This window comes from Anolis carolinensis, chromosome 3, assembly GCF_035594765.1.
Source record: "Anolis carolinensis isolate JA03-04 chromosome 3, rAnoCar3.1.pri, whole genome shotgun sequence".
In the NCBI taxonomy this organism is placed as follows: Eukaryota; Metazoa; Chordata; class Lepidosauria; order Squamata; family Dactyloidae; genus Anolis; species Anolis carolinensis.
In genome coordinates, this window is record NC_085843.1 from 129,376,374 (window position 1) to 129,399,405 (window position 23,032).

A 23,032-nucleotide genomic window follows, 5' to 3' on the forward strand; every position below is an offset into this window, starting at 1 on the left:
GAGGGAAAGGATGAAATGAGAGATTGCCCCCTTACTTCCCCTCCCCTTTTCCAGTCACAATGCACTTTTGCAAGCATCAGCAAAAATGACAAGGCTCTCTTTTTAGCACTGCAGCCTCCAAAAAAGCAGCAACAAGCAAAAAAAAAGGTAAGAGTGGCCATCCAGTGGACAGCATGGACTTTTCCTCACTGCTACAACAATATTAAGACAGATAGTGCAAAAACATCCAGTGGGTGCATCGACACCATGTAGCCTACAGTGAGTGCATCTACACAGTCTAACTATCCCAGGACTGATCTGGAGTGGAATACTCTTAATCAGCCCTGGGGCGTTTGGCCTGTGTTGATGCATCCTCTCTCTCTCAGTCTTAAAAGGATGCAATGACAAACCCTTCTGTGAATAAAGCTTCTAATAATAACAAACATAACAACAACAAACAACAAAGGCTTAGGTTGAACATATCTGGTATTTTTTCTGATAAAAAGATGTAAAAATTTGATTGAATACGATTAAAATTATTATCATTCAAACAAACTGTATAATTTAATTTGATCAGCGCTTTAACAGGAAAAAAGAAGGGAGAAATCCACACAAATTTAGAATTTGATATATTCACACATTAGATGCTATCAATTTTAATGAAGAGAAAAAATAGTGTTTTGCTATTAAATATTGGGTTTATTAGAAGAGAATAAAAAATGGTTTTATCGATTTCAGAATTCAACATTGGCAAAGATTTTTACTATTGTAAAAATTTGCTTATAAATTGTGGAATTAGGTTTCCCCTTCTGGGCAGCCTGGATGGGGAGGGCTATTTGCCCACCCCAATGAATTGGCGCTGGTATTTAATTATTTATTTATTTCTCATGTCAGAAGCGAACCGAGGGTACAAGTTGTAGTGGATTTCATAGAATCATAGAATCATAGAATAGTAGAGTTGGAAGTGACCTCATGGGCCATCTAGTCCAACCCCCCGCTAAGAAGCAGGAAATCGCATTCAAAGCACCCCCAACAGATAGCCATCCAGCCTTTGCTTAAAAGCCTCCAAAGAAGGAGCCTCCACCACAGTCCGGGGGAGAGAGTTCCACTGTTGAACAGCCCTCACAGTGAGGAAGTTCTTCCTGATGTTCAGGTGGAATCTCCTTTCCTATGATTTGCAAACATAGAGATTTTTTAAAGAAAGAACAAAATTGTGTCTGGTAAAATATTCCCTGCCAGGACTAGATTTTGGGGCGGAACACAGAATTTAAGGTGGCTACCTCCTTTAGCTCCAGGATTGGAGCAACAATCATTGGCCCATCCTTTCCACCCTATGGCAGTGTACCAAGGGATCACTTTGGGGCTGGGTAGAATTTTTTTCCCATCCCCCCTTTAATAGGGTTTTTTTCACCTACTCTGCACTCTTGAGGTAATTGTGTAATTGGCATTAGGTGGAGCTATTAAATAGGCTATCAGGCAGGAAATGAGGATGCAATTTACCATTTTGGTATGTACCGAAGGCACCCATATTGGTGAAAGCCAGGAACAGGAACCCCTACTTGTGTGTTTGCTCAACCAAGGTGGGGGCTAACAGAAGTGACCTTGGAGCTGTGGGGGAATTATAATACTGGAAGTCTAGAGACTTGGGGTTTGAATACTCTATGCAGCCTCCCTCAGCAGTTGCCCTGGAAATGACTCAAAAGGAGTTATGCAGGGAACTCAGTTGTCTCACCCAAGTTAATTAAAGAGTGTTTGGGTTGGCCACTGCCTCAGTTTATCTAACATCAAGTTCAAACCCCCACTTCTAGTTGGTTGCAGTTCATGAAGAAAGTTTAAATAGGTATCAATTTAATAAAAGTTACCCATAGTTATCTCAATACAGTTGTTTGGTTTCATTATTTCATTAATGGGTGGGCAAAGGCTTTCTCTGTGAGAGTTACACTTAAGATGCTGGTTCTTTTCATCCTTATCCAGCATTGAGCAATACTTACAATACTCAGTATGAGTCAAAATTTAAACTCATTACTCAATTAAATCAAATACAAAATATGTTCTGCACAGATGGAAAAATGCTGAATTTCAATGTAACATCTCAGAAAATCTTGGATGGAAGGTCTGATTTATGAGTGTAGCTACATCTGCCTCTAGTTTTCTTTTATATGGGTGCTTGTCATTTGCCATTTTTATTGTGATGGAGATGTCTGAAAACCAGTTGTTTTCTTTCAGGGAGTATTCTATTTTTAACTCAATGGAGGGAAAAAATTTATTGAAGTCCTTCTGTCCATAAGATAAAACTATCATGAATATAATTGAGCTGTCTGGAAGGTTTATTAACTCTGTGGTTGTTTAGTGATTCCTCTAGATTCATCACTGAAGCCTTATTATTCTGTGTTGGATTCTTATTGGTGATGTCTTTCTGGTACTATTGTAAATGTTTCTGAAGAATATTTAGCTACATAAACATTGCTATAAAGCATACAAATGAAAATTTCTTAAAGATTATTAAGTTTAACCGAACAAATTTGTACATACTTCAGGAATAAAAATATTAGATTCTGGAATATATGATGAGGAAATGGATAACTATCAGATACAATACAGGGAAATGTGAAACCTTTAAGGGATGAAAATTGTTTTATTGAATAGGGAATAGTTTTGACTTCAAACCTCTGAGACTTTGACTCAAAGGAATCCTACAATTACCGTAAAATTTCATTGCCATCTTTTAATATGTAAAGTTTAATTTTGGTGACAATGATGTAAAGAAATTAAAACTGAATTTCCACCATGTCTATCATGTTGTATACACAGCAAAGTTCACTTTTTAAACTTGTCTTTATTATTCAGTTTAAACATAGGAGCTGGGCTGTAGCACAGCTGGTAAATCACCAACAATAATAAGATCTACCAACCAAACGTGGCCAATTCAAAGCCTGGTTGAGGTGAGTGCTTGACCTCAAGCCCAGCTCACTGTTTATAATCTGTAAGTAGAGAAATTAGGTACCGCAGATTGTGGGGGAAGTATTTTATGACACTATAAATAACATGACCAGAAATGTGGTGACCGAGAGGATGGTGAAAGGAGGAAGTCCTGGTGGTTCTTCGTCATAGAGAATGAAGCAACAACACCTCCTGTGACTGAATCTGAGTGCAACCTCAATCTCCAAGGCACCAAAAAGGTGTACTTTAAGACTTCATACCTCCTTCTGTCTTTCTTATTCTCTTCTGTCCTGTCTCCAAACAGCATTGAATGTTTGCCATGTATGTGTACTGTGATCTGCCCTCAGTCCCCTTGGGGAGATAGGACCGAATACAAATAAAGTGTTGTTGTTGTTGTTGTTGTTGTTGTTGTTGTTGTTGTTGTTGTTAGTAAAACAAGGCCATTATCAGAGTCATCACAGTTTATTATGAGTTAACAAACTTATGGTTAAACATTTTGCACAACCATGGTATTCCAGTATAGGAAAAACAAAAAACTTTCATAAGCAAGTACATGTTTTTTTCTTATTTCATTGGTACATTAATTCAAGAAATAATAATGTATGCTTCATAACATATGGTGAGTTGGTTTCCCCTACTTTCAGACTTTGAATCTTTTTTTTCCCAATCCAAGTGTTTGTTGTCGTCAAGAGATGAGAAGCTTTTTCTATATCTTTTCTTTCCCACACATTTCAGTATGATGTTGCAGCAGATGATCATAGTTTACTTAGGACCTCATCAGATGGGGCTTTTTCAACATCCTAGGATGCTGCTGAGACATAGCCAGGACGGAGCCTCACAGAGCACCTCACATGACACAGGGCTCCAGCAGTGCTCTATCCCAGCTCCATCCTGGCTGCATCTCAGCAGCATGTTGAGAAGCTGCCCTGTGAACACAGGCCATCACCCATGTTCTCATTGACTAAGCCAGGGACAGTGTGGGATGAAGCCAAGTGCAGATGCGAAACACCTTGGGATGTAAGGGGGCAATGCAGATTCCCCCACTGTGACCCACTTTATGAACCTCTGTCCGATGAGGTCCTTATAGACTCTCCATGAGCAATTTGATATGGTTCTTTGTTCAAACTGATTTGTTCTGATAAAACCTTGTATCATCATGGAACATTTATATCTTGGGTAGTTATGGAAAATGGTATTAAGGTTAAAACAAATATGCTGAATAATCCCCTCTCCCACCCTTAAAAAAACCCTTAAGTATGTTAACATTTCTATTATTTCCTTGTGGATGCAGATTGCAGAAGAAGGAGATTTTTCAATAGTTTGTCCATCATTATCTTCTCATCAAGGAACTCTATGTAAGTTTTCAAGTCACATCTGGGCTTTTCAAGAGACTTTGAAAATCATTATTCTAGTTCCATTAAAACTGTGTATTCATATGAATGAAGAAGACATCTTTTGTCTTCACATTTCTTTATCTAAAAGGCAGAAATTCAGTTCTGCATTATTGAAAGCTCTATTAATTCCTATATTGGGTTCTATCTCTTTTGTACATGTGTACATGTCTGAGCACTTGTATGTGCACATGGAAATTATGGGGAGTAGCCCAATGTGATAAGAGTAAATAATGCCACATTCCCTGATCTTATTGTCTCCAAAAATGAACAACTATTAAACCTGTTATGATGAAATTTCATCTAGGACAAAATGCTCTTCTAATGCAATAATTTTCAAGCAATAGTTCTTCCATCTGGTAAATGGAATTCATCGTCTTTGGATTCAAACTGTTTTAATGAAAGAGCAATTGTCTAGGAAAATGCACTCATAAAAAGTTATATTTTCTCTGAAGCTAGGCTAGTTGAAATTTTGCACTTCAACAGAATCCTCTTATCTGAAATTAGTTCATTGATTTGCATACATACCGACCCCAGATGGAAAGGAGATTTTAAAGTGAAAACACCATCTGCATTTATCTTTAATGACAAGCTATAGAGTTGCTGGAGAATCTCATTTTCAATAACTACTTTCCAAAATGGTCTACAAGTCATCATAATCATTATTTTTGAACCTACCATGCTAATGGAAAAGCCAACCATAATTTAGCCTCATAAAAATTGAGGTGTACAAGCTCTTTTGTAATTAATGACTAAATAAATAATGTTCATTCTCCCATCATTTTTAGAATGCAAGCATTGGTGACCATCTCAGCAAGTCACATCATGCATGTGAACAAATGTGTGAAGCAGCAATGATTGGAAATTGCTGTCATCTGCAGGAGTAGTTTGAATTATATTTAACAAAAAGAAACTTCAGTGGACAAAAATCTAATGAATATCTAAAGTTCCAAATAAAGTCAATAGAGGGTGAGTTTGATCACCGCTTTTAAGGTTTGTAATAGAAGTAGGTCTTTCCCTTCATCAGTCCTACTAAGCAAACAGGACAGTGAGGTGGGGGCAGAGTAATAAAGATTCCTGTATTCATCCCTTATGGAAAAGCAACAACTATAAAAACATATACACAGCAATAAGCTACAATGGCTCCCAAAACATACGAGGGCTATCCACAAAGTAGGTTATGTTTTGGAATTAAAAATGAACAAAGTATAGGAGAAAACATTTACCATATGCAGTTGAAAGCCACACCCAAATACCACATCTCACATAGTCGCCATTCAAAGCTAGGCACTTACCATAGCAATGAATGAGTTTTTCAAATTTTTCCCTACTAAATTCTGCTGCTTGCGCCCTCAACCACTTGTTTCCAACAATGGGGGCGTGGCTGGCAACACAGCGTTTTGGCAACACTGCACAGCTGCGGGAAGGGCTGACCAGCTGGTTGAGGGCGCAAGCAACATAATTGCGACTACGTGAGATGTGGTATTTGGATGTCACTTTCAACTGCATATGGTAAATGTTTTCTCCTATACTTCATTCATTTTTAATTCCAAAACGTAACCTACTTTGTGGTTAACACTCGTATTTTGATGTTCGTATGGGCAGGGAATGTGGGGAGAAGAGGTAGTGGTGGAGAGATGGAATGCATGGAGGAAGGAGATAGATAGTTCTATTGTATATATCTCAGACAGAGCAAAATCTTTGGTAGTCTCCTAGTTGTCTGAAACTTGACAGTAAGCCTGACACCAAAGCTTTAATAGGGGTCAGGGAATAATAGATACCTGTCTATTGATGTGACAAGACATCTTTGGCTAGCTGTCTGCTCTCACAGCAATGTCATTCTTTGTCCAAAGGGATGGTGACAAGGCTGAAGCAATGGGGAGTCTGTTATATACGGCCTTTACATAAATTCAATGCTTAAAACTCTGAAATACAACATGCCCTGCATGAAAGGTTTGGAAAGGGTAGTTTTCTGCGATTCAGAATTGCATAGTGTTAGGAAACCTGAATTACGACACAAAACTATTTTATGTCCAAATACCAGAGAAGAATAGAGCAACTCCTCCACCTATTTTCATGCATGCTGGCATCATCATCTTTGCAGAATCTTTACTAAGCATTCATTGTATCAGGAGTCAAGTGCTTACAATGAAGATAATGATCCTGTTTCTGCATATAATTATAATTGTATATAATTCTTGGAGGTTTACATATCAGATCTGGGCAAGAAATAGCACCCAATTTGCTGAGATTATCAATAAAAAATCACTATCAGCTTTATTGCTCTACAAGGTAAGAGGTAATTTGAGTGCTGATTTCTTTATGGACATCCCTATTATCTCAATGTGAATGGTCTCCATGTGGCCCCCATGGAGCTAGACAAATGTATCTTTTTATGCACATAATTGTGCCAGGTAATTTGGAGCCACAGGTTGTAATTCAAGATACATTTTCTACCATTCAAGTTATGCCACATCTAATAATAGCACTACTAATTAATCAAATAATACCCAATAATATTTTCTATATTAGCTACACTGATGACCTAAAAGAGAAAAAAATGGGATAAAGGTCACATATTTTTAATTAAATGAGAAAGCGCTACCTCACAAATTCATGTATGAATATTCAGAACTCACATTAGCCAAAAACCCATGTGATAAAATTACGGGGGAATACTTCAATTTCAGTTCATGATTCAAGTTAATGAATTATTTTGTAATCCACACTTTACAGCCTTTCAAACACATTCCCATACACCATAGAATATTCCTAATTTGTCTTGTTATTAGCCATAAACTGGATACTAGGAACTATATCATTCCCATTGCCCAATAAAAATCTATTTATATTAGGAATGTAACAACAGACTTTGAATAGGAGGGAAGGAAAAATCAAAAAGTTATTTAGTTGGCAGAAAGGAGTTCGTCAACACTGTGGAATCAATGTAGTCTGATATCACTTTAACTACCATGGTTTAATGCTATGGAATCATGGTTTTTGTTGTTTGGCAAGGCAACAGCACACATTGGCAGAGAAAGCTAAAGAACCTGTAAAACTACAACTCCCATGATTCCATAGCATTGAGCTATGACAGTTAAAGTAGTATTGCATTAATTCTATAATATAGATGCACCCAAGGAGAAGATTCATTGAGACTTTGAACTTGGGGAGAAGAGTGGTATATAAATTAAATAAATAAATAAGAAGTAAAGAACATTCAGTAAGAAGCAGGGTGGTGAAAGGAAACATTAAGAAGCAGTCTACACTGAGAATAGAAAAACTATTCTTTTTCTTTCAAAGCAATGAGAATACTTGGAAGCAGTTAGCTAGACAAGCTGATATAGGGTCAATCGACCACACCCATCATCTATCATACTAATCTATTCACTATACTTCTGGTTATGAATTAGACTATTTAGAACTATTCTATACAGAGCTAGAAAGGAAGTAGCCAACTATTTGTAATTAGTTTTTTTCTTACTAATGTAGGTATAGCTATTGTGTGTCCTCAATGAGTTTCCAGCTTGTGACGACCATATAGCTACATTACATTAGTTAGAAAAACAACTTTATTTCTTTTGATGATTAATTAATTATAATTGTTACATAGATGTTGTCCTCCTAAATGGTGGCAGAACAATGCCAGGGTTCAAATGTGTTGTGTATTAAGGCATCAGGAGGATATAATAATTGCACCTAATCACTTTAGAAGTTATCTTCCAAGTATCTCTGATAAAGTTCTACATCAGATACAATAATGTGGGAGATTATACTGTGCATTGTATGTTTTAATGCTAGTGTGAAGAGTCCCCTAAAAAGGGAATGAATGCAAAATAATGCCTAAGAAGTGTATTAGCTCTCACTGTGTTTCCACATATAATCCCCCTTAACCATGTAATGAAGAATGTAAACTAGAGCTATCCACTCCCAAATAGATATATGATTGTGCATTGTTCCAAAGTTGAACTCTTTGTCTCTCGGGGTATGATGTCTGTCATTCCTATCAATTATATAAATGACTCTCTTGGGCCTCATCACAGAATGACCTTCACATGAATGATAGCTTCCTAATCACTGCAGGGCCATCTATTTGCCCAAATGTCTTAATTCGACCTTTTATACTATTCCAATTTTTATTGCTTTTTCTAAGCATGATTTTGTAATTATTATCAAGAAATCAATGAACTTGGCATTTCAATGTAATTCTGAAGAGGAAGTGAAATCTGATTAATATGTATCATTTTCTCTCAATAGAAGTATTGCATAGTAAAAGTTTCTGGCATGCTAACACAGTAAACAACGTTGCATCTACATTTTAATTTTACAGTTTTGGATCACCTCTAATCACAACCAAACTGATAGTTGCCTCCATCTCTCAGCAAAGGTATCGATATGACTTAGGGAGGGGGGGAATTAGCATGGGTGGGTGTATGGCCACCCTCCTTCCACCACCCTTCACCCCCAACGACCAATGAGGCAGGGTTTCATACACACCTGTGGCTGCAAAATTCCAATTTATGTCATATTTTGGCTTATGTAGAAGGCCCCTCAGCATCTTGACTAGCAACATAAAATTTTGGATCACTGATATAGAAGCTGTCAGTTGCCATACTGTACAGTAAGGTGTATCCTCATAGTGTACAATTGGGGCAATTTCATCTTGTTTGTTTGTTATTTCAGTGTGGAGTCAGTTGGCAAAATCTGCATACAAGTGCACTTGTAAAAGAAGCATATTTTGTGTGGCCCATTTACATGGACTACAAAATCCGGTGCTGGTCCAAAGCATTGTCAGCAAAGACATCAGTATGACTCGGAGAGGGGAGAGGGAAAAGGATGGTGCAATCCCTCTCCCCCCTCCAAATCATGCAGGCATCTTTGCTGACAATCAAATTTCACAGCAAAAAGGGCAAGTAAAGATGTAACAGTGTGTGAGTTATTAAATGGTAAATAATATATATTTTTCAGGATAGATAGGATGAGGAAAAACTTGATGTAGTGTAGCAGCTACTGTAGTATCCTAAAATTGTAGAAGATGGGTCTTTTCAATGACAAAGATGTGCTAGCAAACATCAAAGGGCACCAGTAAACAGTTCCTTCAGGGTGCGTGGCTCCCCGACTCTGGAACTCCCTCCCCAGGGAGATTAGGTTGGCTCCCTCTCTACCTTCCTTCAGGAAACAACTGAAGACTTGGATGTTTCAGCAGGCCTTCGGAGATACAGTCATTAATTAATCAGCCCCAGAGGGTTTTTAATAATCTATCCTGTATTTATTACAGTCTTACCATTTATGTGTTTTAAATGTAATTTTTTATCCTGTATTGTTGTTTACATTGATATATTTTATTACTGTTTTATCTTTTTTATATTGTGATTGTGTTGTGTTGCTTATATTTTGTTCTTATGTTGTTTTGGGCCACTGCCCTATGTAAGCCGCCCCGAGTCCCCGCGGGGAGATGGTGACGGGGTATAAATAAAGTTTTATTATTATTATTATTATTATTATTATTATTATTATTATTATTTATTATCTTGTGTGGAGTTACACTTGGATATATCTGTTCTGGATGTGTGTAGGAATGAAGATTTTAAATGGATATCATGCCCCAATATCCCCTCTCTATGAAGCTTAATACAAAAAAAAAATCATGTATGTGACTATTTGGTGTGTGTGTCACCTAATGCAGATGTTTCTTATGGAATGGCATCACAATTTCTGATGGTGACCATTAGCTGACAGTATGTGTTAAAATCTGACAGCTCACATGCAATTCTAGTCTATGTTTGACATTATCTAACATGTAGCAGACAGGTTTTTATGTATTTCTTCCAGCCAACATGCAGAGATTTTCAGTATCTATCAGATGGGAAGGAAGACACTTTTGATAGTATCTTAGCATGATCGAACAGTCAGTATGTGATAGTACCTGACAATTAGTATACAAGATATATGTCTATATGTGAAATTGAGTTGATCTCAGCTTTTAGTTGATTGACACATGAAATGAAGACTTTTTAGCAAAGAGTGATTTTACAGAAGATTCAACTTTGTCTTCCCATTCTATGAGCAAACATATAAAAAGGTAATCTTTCTTCTTTGGTTTATAGTGCTATTGCAAGAATACTGTTAAGGAAATGTCACTATAATGAGTGATTCAAATTTTCAGTGAGATTAAAAAAAAATAAAACAAAGAAACTTTCTCAATGAAATCCAGAATGGCCTAGTAGTTTGCATTCCATATCATGGGTAAATGAGGAGGTGTATCTGTATCCTTACAAAATAGGTAGCAACCTTGCTTATATTCATGCTGTTAAAATTCTATGGAAAGCAATAAAATTTAAATGTCTCTTGGTATCAGAACTATAGCTTTTGAAGACAAGTGCATAGCTATTTTTGTATGCTTTTTAGTGTGCATGCATTTAGGTTGCTTGTCAATGTATGGTGACCCCTTGAATTTAAAAGGTTTTTCTTAGGCAAAAAATACTCAAAAGTGGTTTTGCCAGTTTCTTACTCTGAAATATAGCCTACAGCACCTGGTATTGATTGGCCACCTCCCTTTCAGGGCAGACCCTACTTAGCTTCCAAGATGAGATAAGATTTGGTGTCTTCAGGTTATTTCAGCCTACTATGGAACCCCTGGTGTCACAGTGGGTTAAATCTTGGTGACCGAAAGATTGGTGGTTTGAATTGAGGGAGCGGGGATGAGCTCCTGCTGTTAGCTCCAGATTCTGCCAACCTAGAAGTTCAGAAACATGCATATGTGAATAGATCAATAGGTACTGCTCCGGTGGGAAGGTAAGGGCGCTCCATGCAGTCATGCCAGCCACGTGACCTTGGAGGCATCTATGGACAACACCAGCTCTTTGGCTTAGAAATGAAGATAAACATCACCTGAAAAGTCAGAAATGACTAGCCTTAATGTCAAGGGGAAACCTTTACCTTTTTATGAATGGAAGTCCTTGTGGTCATACTGGATTATCAAGGAGATTAAACTAACTGTTATATAATTTGAACAAAATAATCCTGGTTTCTTGTGAAAACATTTTTGAAAAATCAAAGTAGGAGATTGGTCCCAGTTATTTGTAACTATTGCATATTTGGGTTTTGAGATTTATAGAGGGCTGGGGGAATAAAAGATAATCTCCCAGAGTCCATCTGCACAAGTGTGGCACTTACTGCATTGAAATTCATTCCAATTTGACTGCATTTTCCCCGGTTTTCACATTTTTTTGTGCAGTTTATCTACTTTACAGAATTTTTATTAACTATAACAGTTCTTGCATTTTTAATGACTTTAGTTTTAGACATTACTATTTTAAATTAGAGCATTATTTTTGTGTACTTTATTTCTCAGAAATTACTCATGAGTTGCAAATATGTGAGTATTGAAGGTATACATTTTCTGCAGCAAATCCCTTCACCAAAAGAAAAACTGGATCAAAGTTTTAATGAGTGGGGTTGATTCAGCAAATTCCTCATCTAACTTAGAATGAAACTTGTTTATCAGCTTAGAATGTTATTGAGTAACTTGGGGTTGCATTTGCATGAGTGTGAGCATTTGTGCGTTTGTGTATGTATGAAAGAGAATCATTAAGAGAAAGAAAATTCATCTATACTGGTTATTTGGCCATTGGCTAGTAGGATTGCACATTTTTGCTGAACCTCAATCTGTTTCTGCTGGCTGGATACTGGTAGACTTCCGTATCCATTTGCATGCACCTCCCAAAAACGGGTGGGTAGTCAGATGGCCATTTCTGGTCCACAGGCGGAAAATACGGCCCAATGGCAACAATGGAGGGGAGCTCCCCGGGCTCCACTTCCTGTCATTTTAGGCAATGGCATTGTTTGTCCTTATATCCTTGACTAAGATTTTGATTTAAAAGCATCAGAATTAAGATACCACTCTTTCTGCGATCCTTTCCCCTTCGGTCTATAGAGGACACCTGAGTTTATAGAGGAGACAGTTGTTACACAGGCACAGCAGGCATGCACACTCTCTTCCTGCACACAGCTTTGCAAGGCATTTAAGGAAGTTTTCCACTTCCCAGGAATGGATGAGCAGTGACCTGGAGCTATCCTATCCTGGGCTTTCTTTAAAAAGGACTCCCTTTTCTCTTGATTTGCACTGCAGGGCCTGCCTGGAGTGGTGCCTACTTTGGGCTTAATGCTTATTTAAAGCTGTTTCTCCTTTCTACTTGAGATGAGAGGTAACTAGGTAGTAGCAGTTTTCTGAGAATGATGTTTTTCTTTTTGTTTTCTGGGATTACTATTATTACTATTATTATTAATAATTATTATTATCTTTTAGAAGTATTTTCTGAAAGAAAGGAGTGGAGGAGAAAAATAAGCTAAAAGGGTGACTCTCCAAGCTCAGAAATGTGCCTGCGGGCACCACACCCACCCATCCTGTACGTTCCCAACTCCCAGTCAGTTCCACTAAATAAAACGAATCAAGAAAATAAAAGGAAATCAAAAAGATTAAGAAGTCAGGACACAATTGTGATGCCGAATAGGGAAGGGGGAGCTGTGATTGGCTGCCACATGATCCCATTACGGATGGGAAAATGTGATGGCTGGAATGTGATGGCTGTGCCCTTGCTGTTATGTCCATCTGGCCAAGCCAAACAACAACAACAACAGCAATAATAATAACTTTATTTTTATACCCCGTCCCATCTCCCCGAAGGGACTTGGTGCGGCTTACATGGGACCAAGCCCGGAACAACAATATAAAAGCAAAAGCAAACAATAAAACAGATCAATCAGCAATGAAACATCAAACAATGATAAAAACAGTCATAAAAATCACATACAAAAATAAAATCTTAAAATCCCAAGCCAGATTGGCTGACGGGTACACCACTCTGAATCCGTGCACAAGTCTATTCCCTACCACACACATACATTCCCTACCTTCGTAATACATTTGTTCTTCTCCATCTCTGACCCAGCTTTTTTTTATACCCTCCATGTCAGTCCTAAATATCCTCCATCACTTCCAACATATCCTTTTGTTGCCCATCTATCCTATGCCCCAGACAATATGTGCATCTATGCTTCAGGTAATCACAGTGCTGTGCACATTAGAGGCAGAGCCTCATTGAGAAAGATATTAGTACCAGTGTTATTCCTCCTCCTTGTTGCTAGAATGAGCTGTACATGAAGTAACAGCTTATGGCCTTGGAGTTGGGATGCCTCTTGTAATACTGATCCCTCTGGACTTCTATTATATGCTAACTAAACAAAGCCATATAAGACAGAAAACAAAAAGAATAATGGTAAGATGGCAGATCACAATTATAGCCAGTGGAGATTGGCAATCCCCAGTTAGTGGTTGGTGGGGATGAGAGAGAGGGCCTTCTCCCTCGTGGCCCCCCGGCTTTGGAACTCGCTCCCTAGAGAGATCAGGCAGGCCCCTACCCTCCTCTCCTTCTGCAGGAGCTTAAAAACCTGGCTCTTTCAAAAGGCCTTTGATACTTAATTTGGTGTCAGACTGATCTATCTGCCCATTTTATAATAGCTATAGGAATGGTATATATATATATATATATATATATATATATATATATATATATGAAAAAACAACAACTTAAATGTATGTGCTCTCATGTAGGTTTTAACATGTGTATTGTGGTATGCTAGTATATAGAGTTTTTTCTTTACAGTCCCAACTGGGTACTATCTTATTATGAAACATATAAAGCAAAACACACATAAACCTCCAACCAAAAACAGTCCACAAATATGGTATATATACAATTATACGACCTTATTGTGTAACATATAAAGTAAAGCATACATCAAACTCAACGGAAAACAGTCCACAGCTGTTGTGTGTATATGGACAAAACTATGCAACAACAAGTAATCCCGGGTACACTGCCTCGTTTCGGGAAGTCTTTCTTCAGGTTGTTGATATTTATGTGAGATTTTAAACAGTCTTTTGATGTATGATATTTTTCTTCTTTCTGTTTTTCTTCCCCATTTCGGCCCATCTCGGCACATGTTGCACTTTGCCTGGGTTCTATGAATTAGTCTCCAGTGTTAATATTGTATGTTTTATGTTGATTTTAACTATTGTTTTTACTGTAATTGATGTTTTTATTGGATAACTGTTTTATTTCTGTGTTTTAATATTTGATTGTTTTATCGGGCAAGGCCCCATGTAAGCCGCCCCGAGTCCTTTCGGGGAGATGGGGCGGGGTATAAAAATAAAGTTATTATTATTATTATTATTATTATTATTATTATTATTATTATTATTATTATTATTATTAGCAAAGTTTGGTCCATCCCCAACAGTGCATGCAAATCAGAAGAATACAGAGGTATTGCATCCTGTACAATATTATAAATTAAAATGCTAGAAGCAAAGGGTCAGGAAATGTCATGTTCCTCTTTAAATGGAAGACACAAAGCTAATGAGGCCAGCTGAGTTGATTTACTGTTACCTATAAATCAGTCCAGTCAAGGCAATTCTGTTGTTGCAAAGCAACAGTTCCATCACTTCCTGGTAACCTTGTCTGATGTGCCTTGCTTTGTTGGTCTCTGATCTTCATTGTGTACCTTGGAGTAATATTTCTAGAAAGCTCCTTTTGTGTCTTGGTCATGCTCAGGAGTTAAGTCTGCTTTCTTCATTTGGATCTCAGAATGTCTGTTTCCAATTAAACCTCATATAAGCAACATTTTCCCACAATGACTGCTACAGACTAGCTAACTATTAAAAGAACAATTTCAATCTGAAGACTTTTGCATACCCTGGTTTTCCACTACAATTGGGTTGTTTTTGATATCAAATCGACACTGAATTGGATACTGCAATGGATCTTGCCTACCTTACAGTGTTGGTGAATGGCCTGCCTTGCAGGGCTGGTGTACAGCCATTTTCAGGCCTTGCTGATGAGCTTGGTAAAGCAAGGGGGAGGAACCACAGGCAGCTCCATCTTGGGAAGAGCAAGCCTGATGGGATGTTGAAAAATGGAGGGCGTTGCTTAACAACTGGAGAGGGGAGGAGCCAGAAGAGTGTTAGAGCTATGCAGACAGAAGTTTTATTCAGTTAGTGAGTCAGTTAGTCAATAGTTCAGTAGTCAGTCAGTATTGGGAGATAGTGTCAGTTAGGTTTTTGGAGTCAGTGTGTGTTAGCATCAACTAAAGCTGGGAACTGTGTTCTTGTGAAGCCTCTTTGAGGAGGAGAGTTAGTAAAGTTAGCCTTCATGGAAAAAGTGCTAAATACTAGACTAGCCTCTAGGGAAATAGAGTGCTGAGAATAGTGCCTCTGTGAAGGGAGTGTTTTATGGTGTGTTTTAAAAGGAAAGCTCTGTCTGTTCCTTTAAAGAACTTAAGTCAAGATACCTATCTGTTTAAGCAACCATCCTGTTATTGTTACTGAAACCATTACGCATCTTTACTGATTAAGAACAAATGAACAAATTATTGTTTTTCCTCACTTAAAGTGTCTCGTGTGACTCTAAATATCCTAACACAGAGGAGGCTCCTGAATATAACACTGGTGGCAGCATTAGTAGTGGTAACGGGTTCAAATCCTTCATATTTTGGGTGGCAGCTGAAAGCAATCCTTTGCAGATACCCTTAATATCATTAAGTGTGCTTTCACTAATTAACCAACCCATGATCATACACACCCTTGAAACCCCACATTCTTGAACTACTGCTGGTGCTTTACTTCTATATTTCTGTTTTTATTTTCAGTGCAAGTGTGCAATTCCAGTTTTAAAAGGGTAAATATTATATAGAAATTAAAAGAAAAATAGCCAGCCTAGGAACAGAGGGGAAGAGGAGAAGAATTCTGGTCCATTTACTGGCAGTCTGCTGGCACAGAAGTAGAAGGGAGCTATCACACTATGATAAGTGGGCACTTTCTGGGATTGGGAGGTGATATAAATAGAACCCATTAAGTAGGGAAATCATGGAGAGGGGGAGGCAGATTGACAATTAGATACACATGGTATAATGCAGCTTCATTGATAGACATCCTACCTTATATGCTAAAGTCCTCATTGTCATTTGTAGGCTTAAGATCAAGATAATGTTCAGTCACTATTTCTTTCTAAGTCTGAAGTACTATTCTGCCCAAATATAGTGGAAGGTTGTTATAAAATCTTGTAATAAGGGAGCCACATGATCTTTCTTAAACATACATTAGTGTCTCGCTTATCCAACAAAAATGGGCCAGCAGAAAGTTGGATAATGGCCCCATGTAAGCCGCCCCGAGTCCCCTTGGGGGGAGATGGGGCAGGGTATAAAAATAAAGTTGTTGTTGTTGTTATTATTATTATTATTATTATTATTATTATTATTAGTTGGATAATAAGGAGGGATTAAGGAAAAGCCTATTAAACATAAAATTACATTATTATTTTACAAATTAAGCACCAAAACATCATGTTTTACAACAAATTGACAGAAAAAACAGTTCAATACATGGTAATGTTATATAGTAATTGCTGTATTTATGAATTTCGCACCAAAATATCGCAACATTTACTACAAAAATATTGACTACTAAAAGGCAGACTGCGTTAGATAATACAGAACACTGGATAAGCAAAGGTTGGATAAGCGAGACTCCACTGTACATGGAAATAACATTAACATGCCTGAAAAGGCATTTAGGAACCCGGAACGCCAGACAGAAAGGTAGTGGCAAAAAGAGGATGTTCCAGGTGGTGGCAGCAGCTTCAAGACTCTGTGGTGCCTGGAGAAGGAGGAGGAGTGCCCGGCTGATGGCCCAGTCATTCCTGCCATTTAGCTGTAGATCCTGCTTCCTGGGCAACACTCAGAGTTCCTCCCCTCCCCCCCCCCCAGCTCAGTCCAATGCAGTTCACAACTGGCTTAATTTATGAGGTATTCAAAACCTCCCCTTTGGCCTGATGGAGGGGTGTGGCTTTCCCTATTCCTACTGCATGTCTTCCTGATGTGTCAGGCTTGAGATGTTGCACGCGGTACATTTGAGAACAAATCCATATTTTGTAAAGTGCACCTTCAAAATTTATTTATTTACAATATTTATATCCTACCCCGAGGGGGACTCAAGGCGGCTTACAAACAGCACTTGTGCAGTGCCTTGAGCATAAAACACAGACATGAATAAAATTATTAAAATTAAACAGACATAAAAACATAATTAAAATTCATTCCAATATGAGACACGCCATCCAAACACATGGTCTAAAGCCGTTCCATAGTCCATTGCACAATTGAGGTATACATTATGTTTGATGGCATACTATACTTGAATAAATACAGGTGTGTTTTATACAACATTTCAATAATAGTTACAGAACATATCCTAATACCTGAATATATATAATTGAATTATAAATGTTTTTACTTGCATGTGAGTTCAGAAAGTACAAATTAGGTAAATTAGTATTACATGCAAGCCAAATAAATGTCTCTCTCAACACTTGAGACTGCCAGTTCACCAAATGATAGCAGCACAGTAAAATGTAACTTGGTTACAACAATCTGCATTTATTCATGGATCCTAATTACTGGGGTTGGGGGTGCTACGTTAAAATCTGTACAAAAGTGTGGTTGGAGACATTTTTTTCAAAGAATTTTAATGACATTCCATTGAAACTGTACTAGTAGGTTGTTTGAAATTTAAGGATTTCATTAGACAGGGCTTTGGAAGCAACCTAGGATGCTTTCCTTCCAGTCCAGTGACAGATGAGCATGCTGTTTATTCCATGATGTCAGCGGGCTTCCGAGTTTGGCCTCTCCCACAACTGGAATGGAAATGTGATGTGATGCTTCCCTCCCAACATGGGAATCTTCCCGTGCTGTGCTGGCTCCAATGGAACTTCCCATGACGCTAGGTCAAAACTTCCCATGTGTGATGGGAGAAGCATCACCACGAGGGAGTGACATGGAGACTGATGGATTCACCCCACTGCCCCTCTGTTCAGTGGCAAAGTCAGGCAAAGCAGGACACTTCACCTGGGTCATGTGATAAGGTTGTAAATGTCAGAACAACAAAATGCATAGAGCACAAAAATGACTTAAGACTCTACATTCTTTTAATAATTAAAATACTAAAGTATTATAATGTGAGACATTCTCTATCCACTGCAAAGAAGATGTATAGGGAACACAACTGGTTTTCATTACAGCAAAAACTGCCACACTTCTGAATTGCCTACCAGAGAGTTTAAATCAACACATTTCCTTAGTTAAAACATCTTAGCAAAGGGCTAAATTGATCAAATTGCAAGGATTGTGTGAAAGTTGTAAACACTGAGAGAATGTTTTCCCCCTGAGCTTGAAATCAATTTCCTCTTTTCCATATATACAGTTAACAAAGACCATTTATATTGAATCCTCTAGTGAAGGCTTTTAATTTTATTTTCAGTGTTGCCACATGAAGCCAAAATGTTTTTATATACTGCAAGTAGGCAAGCTGTCATATTTACATGCAGATACCACTCTGAATCCTACTAATAGTCCCAAATAGATTAAATGTATTGGATTTTGTATTAAATGGTGACTTGGTAATTATGTATGCTCTATTTATTCAGGAGCAATGGCAATGGCTTTTGGAGTCATGCTCTTAATGGCTTTGAATGGCTGTCAGGATTAACTACTGTTTATTTGAATGACCCTTTTCCATTACAGGCAATTGACATGTGCATGGACACATCACCTTTTTTCTAATTATAGGTCACTTTTTTCATCCAGGGATAAACCTACCTGAAGCATCTCTTTTAAAAAAAATGTACAACAGAATGTATCACCTTTTTCTTGGCTGTACTCCTATGCCTTCACTATTAGTCTATAATAAAGTTTTTGAGATGAAGGTAGAGAGATGAACAGTATAACTGCTTTTGTTGTCGACTGTGTTTTAGGGGATCGGGCCCTTAAGGAGAGACCCGATCCGGTCATGAGAGAACGGACCTTGGCGGAGCCAAAAAGAGAATTACGAGCCGCAATACAACCTGAAGCCGTAATGAAGAAGGTCCGCCAAAGTTGAAGGAAAATCCCCCAAGGAGTCTTTATTGAGCAATTCAGCTGAAGAGGACTCTAGTAGTGATCATTCGGTCTACTAGGGTACCATACAATCAAAATAAAGCCATATTTATACAAAATTTCAGTCTGACAGCCCTTTGAATTTCCCGCCCTGCTCCCCCGCCCATCTGATCGTTGATAGGCTAGAAGGTTGAACGAGGCGGGCTTTCGTTTCCCGCCTTGCTCCGTTGGCCCAATAGGAAGCTGCCTTTTGTCTCTACTCGGGCCAACCAGGAAAGAGAAGGCGGGAGTTATTGAAACAATGAGGTGACAGGGCAGGAACTGTTGGATTAAGTCCTGCTAGACCGATTTCTAAAGAGTGCTTAATTTATTAATGGCAGCAATCAAGGGTGTCTGGGTTTCTGTCACGTATACAGATTTTAGATATGCCTTGGGGTGTCAGAGATGGAAGCAAAGATGGGTGGTGATGAGCCATATTGACAGGCTCTGCAGGGCGCCTTCCTGAGGTGTCCTGGTTTTTCCTTTGGGTGAGATATGACAATGTTTGCCTTGGGGCGAATCACCTTTAGGTCAACACTCCGAATTCGGCGACTCAAGCCCTATATTGTCCATGCAATTTGAATTTAATTGGATTTAGCGGTGGCAGATTGTCCTTTTGTTTTTGGGAAAGGAAGCCTGGGTCATAGGAAATGGGATAAGTTCTGGGGTTCAGGTTGAGTTCAAAATATTTCCTATTTGATTTCATGATTTGACAACTATATGAAATAAAATGAAAAATAAAATAAAGTTGGAATATAAACCATGCTGGGAAAAATACATATTTTCCGGGGATCCCAAAGAGTACAAATACATATAGGCAGATAGATAGCTTTCATGGAAATAAGGGAGAATCCATAAAAGTGAGTTACATTGCATAAAGGGGAATCATGAATGATATAAACAATTGAAAATATTTGATAAGAACGAAGTTCATAACATCTGGAGAACCCAACATGGAAATTCATAAAAGTGGAGTTTTAGCAGCATGATTTTACAATTCATGAAGTTGTTATCTCTTGCCTCAGAGTGCAGGGATAATCCACAGTAAACTCCAGTAAAAAGTCTCAATCACCTTCTACTATAAATATATGGAATATAGAACATAAAGTTTTGATTTTTGAACTATCTTTTACAAAGTCCTGGGGGGGAGGGTGGTCACCTCGATCACATTTTCCCCCCTTCGGGGCTTGGAAATGGCTATGAACATTTCCCAAAGCCCCGACATTTCACTGCATGCAGGGCCTCTGCCTTGGTAGATCAGATTGTGTCTTTTTGTTGGAGGGCAGGAGCTTGAAGAGGTGAAAGCTGAGGTTCAGCCAGTGGTGGGTGATCCCATGGTGTTGAAGCAGATGTCCCTTGGTCTGGAGTCATAGGGCATGGGTGGAGGTAGAAATGGTGTTCAAAGCTTGTGGAGGCTTTGGGTAGTCAGCGTGGAGCGTGTGGAGGTCCTGTGTGGGTCCCCAGTGGAGAAGATGACGATTTGAAGCACGTGGTAGAATTTTTCCACTTGGCCACAGGCGGCGGTCTTTTGGCCTCCTGGGGGCGCTGGCTTCTTCCGGCTGCCCCCCCCCTTGGCAATTGGGGAGGAAGGAGACTGGGCACAACTTTTATCCCACTTCACAGCACGGTGCCTCTTGGTGACCGCAGGCAGGTCCAGCACTCCAACAGGGGAGACAGAAAAGATGGGATAGAGAGTACCTAGGGAAACTAAGAAGGAGAGATTATAAGCCCCCCTCCCTCCCCTGGTGGGGTTAGTCAGGGAAGTCACTCATACCTTGTGAGGGCTCCAGCAGTCCTGGGGTTCTTCTTTGGTACAGCTCTGGTGAGGGCGGAACATCCTTCCCTCATGGTGGTCACTGGTAGAATCCTGTTCACTTCTTCTGGGACATCTTCTGCCATGGCGGCCAATTCTGTCCCCTGGTGATGTCATGAGGGCCTCCTTGGCAGCGTCAAAGGCAGACCTGCACTCAGTAGCCCTTTGCCAGGGCAGAACCAGGCCAGCTGGAGGGCACCATACGGTGGTCTGGCCATAAAAGCCTGCCATGTGCAAGAATCCTTTCAGCAGTGTCTTAGTCTCTAGCCCCTGAGCCAGGCAGATGGGGCTGCTTCCCCTGTGGGGGTCTCAGATCAGCCCCAGGTGGGACTGTCTCTTCTGGGTGACTGGGGGTCCGGGCTTACCCTCACAGAACCATCTCCAATGGCCTCTGGGTTCTAGCTGCTGCATGAAATCCACAGCACACTCCGAGAGCCCTTACCCAGGTCTTAGAACTGTTCATGGTGGCAGGTATGGATTATGGGTCTTGCAGTCTGGTCTGATGTCCTCAGTCAGGTGGTTGGGTCCGGTCCTCTGGATCTCTTCAGCTGTGCCTGGAAGGTCCCCTGGACTCTGTAGTGCCCTCCTCATATTTAAAGGCAGTTAGAGGGATTTTTAAAACATTCACACACATGCACTCAGGGAAAGGGAGGGAGAAGGACCCAAAAGGAAGAAAAGAGATTGTTGGGGAACTGTGGAGAGTGAAAGAGTGCCTTTACTATAAAAGTAAACCAGGATTTTGACTGTATGTTTATAAGGAGAAATGGGGATGCTGGGAGTCCCCTTCACAGGGGAAGGAAAGGGGGGGAAGCTTTGAAAAAGGAGAATGTTGAAGTGCATTTTGGCCTAGGAAAACATGAAGTGGAAGAGAGAGAGAAAAAAAAAACTCACATATAGAAAATACATCCATTCTTCCACCCCCCCCTTTCTCCCTAAGATAAGGGAGGTTTGAGGAGAGAGAGACAAGAAAAAGTTAAAACCACAGAAGCAGCAGGATTTCTCTGGGGGGGCCACAAATATTAGGGCTTGAACCTTTGAAAATAGGGAGGTGAGATGGCACAGAAGAAAAGGGAGAGAGAGAGAGCATAGCACTAAGCTAGTCCATTCCAGCCCTCCTTCCCAGAAAACTATATATCACTGGTGGCTTTTAAGGCAAAGGGGTGAGTAGAGAAGAGTATACAGCCCACACATTACATAAACACACAAAATTTAACCAACACTTTTCTGGGAGTCCCCCTCCCCCACCCAAATCCTTTGCCATGCTTCCCAGATGGGAGAGAAAGAAAAGGGGAAATTAAGAAACAGAAGCGGCTAAAGGAATGCCCCCCCCCCATTTGTAAGGACCAAAGGAAAATATAAGACAACACTGCAGTAAAACGTTAGGGATAGTGTCTAGAAAATGGGAACAAAGGGAAATAAGGGATTTTAAAAGGTGAGAAGAGAGGAAGGAGAGGAGAAATGGATTTGAGATTTGAGAGAGAGAGATTTTCACTCAGGCCGGGGAAGAGAGAGAGAGAGAGAGAGGAAAAGAAAAGGGTACAAATTGAGGGTAGGCAAGGCAGAATATCAAGTTGGAGAAGGTTTGATTTGAAAGAAGGAAGGGATCCTTGGAGAACTATAGATCTTGGTGGGAGGCTTCAGGACTGAATCTTCTCCCCCCTTTGCCCCTCCAAAAACAGGAAGAGAAAAAAAGTGTCCTCTTTGCACAATCTCCCCGTGGCCCCTCCTTCTCCTCTCTCTCCAAGAGAGGAATGAGCGCAGAGAGAGAAAGAGCCTGGTGGGGGCAAGAGAAGGAGGGGGATGGTGGGGTTATTCTTCCCATCTGAGGAAAACTCAGAATGTGGCAGGAGTTGAGTGGCAGGGGCAGATACAATTTTTGGGG